We start from the raw sequence: 2,699 nt of genomic DNA, 5'->3' as shown, positions 1-2,699 counted from the left end.
TGTTCCTGCTGTTTTCTGGCCGGGTACACCACTGGGTTTTCTCTTAGACCTGTAGACCAGACAACGCCACCGCGGGGTCCGTAAAGCGACTCGGGAAGGCGCCCGAGGAAGTTAGACGAGATAATGCTGACGTAACCGCACCGCTCCCAAGGAGTCGGCCGAGGAAGCGACGTGCGGGAAGTTAAGGGGGGGTGCACTGCTGGGGAAATGTCAGTGCATGCGTGTATCACGTTCTCTGGGCTTAAAGCTCGTACATTCTTCGCCTAGGCGGACTGATTGAGACGCTAAACACGTTTCTCCTTACGTTTCGCATTTGTCGACGCACTCGCCACTGGTCACCATTCTGAATGATGAGCAACCTACGAAGTGCACTAACACTAAAAATACGCCCCACGCAAGTTCATTTCAATCCAAGTGTCCTACGACGGCATCTTCGCGTTACTTCGATTCCAACGTATGCGTACCATCCGCCATTTTTTTATGGAGATCCCAAAGTTACAGCTTGTACGCATAAAACCCGGGGAAAAAATGTTCGATTTATTTGCTTCTTGATTAGACTTTCTTTTTGCTTCCGCAATAATTTGCACATTCCCTACCTTACGGAAACGCTTGAGGCTGCTTGTGGGAAACACTTCCATAAATGGCCGCTATTATTAAGTGCACGCCACCCACGCGATAACTTCGTGAGACGCAGAAGCTATGCGCCGTGACCGAGAAGACTGCAGTTCACGCTGCGTACAAATTTTGTTTTAGGGAGTGTAGTAATCATCAGCCATTTTTTTTTTCTGAGAAGCAGTATATGTCGACACCCCACTCAGTTTTCATCCCGCTGAAGCCGCTTTACTCGGCGCCGCTCCGGAGTTCCTCCTCGCCAACGCTGACCCCTCTATGACAACTGTTATTACCCTCGCCACCAAGGATGCATTTTTCACAAGTTCTGAAATCCCCTGACAACGATGGTAGCGCCATTGTCAGATGATTGCGGAGAATGCACGGAAGCGCGACTGGACGTAAAAGCGACCGAAAGCCGCCTTCGCCGTTGCCGCTATAAATTCACCTCACCGAGTAGGTGCGAATTCCTCCCGTTTGAAGAGCCACTTGCCCGGTTGGAACGCCGCCGTGAGCCCATAGTTCTTTTTCAGCTTGAAAGGATTTCCGAACGACATTTTCGCCGGTGTATTTCATGCCTAATATGCGCCCATCACCAGTTGCCGGTTTGTGCGTGCACGGTTTGGGTGTGGAAGGAGGGGGGGGGGGGGGCGTGCACGCATAGCTGGAATTCATGTTGCTACTGATAAGTCCCCGTTGTGCTAGTGGTAGGTTTAAACGTGGAAGTCGCATGGCTCAACGTGCCCTGTCAGCTGTTCTCCGTGATCGGGCTGTTTGGGTCTGGGTTCGGGCGTAACAGAGACAGTAGGATACCTACCACGGGGGAGGAAACGGACAGCCACATGTTTGTCCATTAGAATGAAGCTCGAGGCCTTCCAAGTTTAACTCGCAATGAGGCGGGCGCATGTCGTTCTTTTTGAGGAAGAGCGGGAATTGAAGAAGCGTCGGCCCGAACCGAGGCGCGAATAGGCGCAAAAACAACGCAAACCGCTGCCGCCGCCGTTGCCGCCTGAAGTTCCAGCTCGTCGAGTAGCTCCGAATCCTTCCCGGAAGAAGGGCTACTTGCCCGCTTTGAACTCCGACGTAGGCCAATATTACTTGTTCAGCTTAAAGGGCTTTCAGAGCGACATTTTCGACGGTTTGTTTCACTTCTAAACAGGCGCACATAACCGGTTGCCGGCGTGCACACGTTGGAAGTGGGGATGAGCGTGCACGCAAAGCTATAGGTTTCATGCCCTTACTGGAGACAAGTCCGTTGTGCTGGCGAGAGGTTTGAACGTGGACGTCAAACGGCCCAATGCGACCTGACCGGTGTCCTCTCAGTAGCCGAGTGGATTGGTTTGGTGTGTTGTACAAACGGTAAGATGCCTACGAGACGGGAGGGAAACAAACAGCTCCGCGTTTGTCCGCTAGAATAAAGCTCGCGTTCTTCCACCTTTCACTCAGCTAGAAATATGCTCATTAGCAAATTACAAACGTACGTATTTTGTTTCGTTCACTCCAAGGACTGCGTCCAGCTTCACAGGTCATCCTTCTCCACAGAGTGGAAGGGCACTAAATTTTTTATTCCTTCTAATCCGATGCGCTGGACTGATTCTTATCTTTTTGTGCGCCAAAACTCCTTGGTAACATTGCCTTACTGTTGACTGCAGTCCTTCTCTTATTGGTGTCCCATGTGTAGTTTCCTCATATATTTTTGGTCCTTCTGATTACATATGCTCAAACTGCTGCAGTGATCACTCCCACCCTGCTGAACGCCAACAGTACGCCCTCCGTACTGCTGCCTCATCCTCTAGGGTACTTATCAAATATTTCTTTACTTCTACACCATATTTGCGTCTTTTTCTTCGCATTTGGAGTGAACTACTCCGACAGGCAGCTTAGCTGCACTTCGCCCCATGCCTGCCCAGAATCAGTTCCCCGTGGATGGAGTGCAACTGTTTTAATCACGTGTCATCCCGGTCACCTGTGAAGGGATGTGACCTCAGTACCGCATGCACCAGACTATTTGTTCCGCCGTTGGCGACGTTCATGTAGCGCGGTAGTAGCGCCCTCAGCTACTGTACTCTAGCGACCTTGGTTCGGTTCCA

This window comes from Haemaphysalis longicornis, unplaced genomic scaffold (genome assembly GCF_048455015.1).
Source record: "Haemaphysalis longicornis isolate Haplotype H1 unplaced genomic scaffold, Haemaphysalis longicornis Haplotype H1 scaffold_1, whole genome shotgun sequence".
NCBI lineage: Eukaryota > Metazoa > Arthropoda > Arachnida > Ixodida > Ixodidae > Haemaphysalis > Haemaphysalis longicornis.
Note: the sequence above shows the minus strand (reverse complement) of the source record.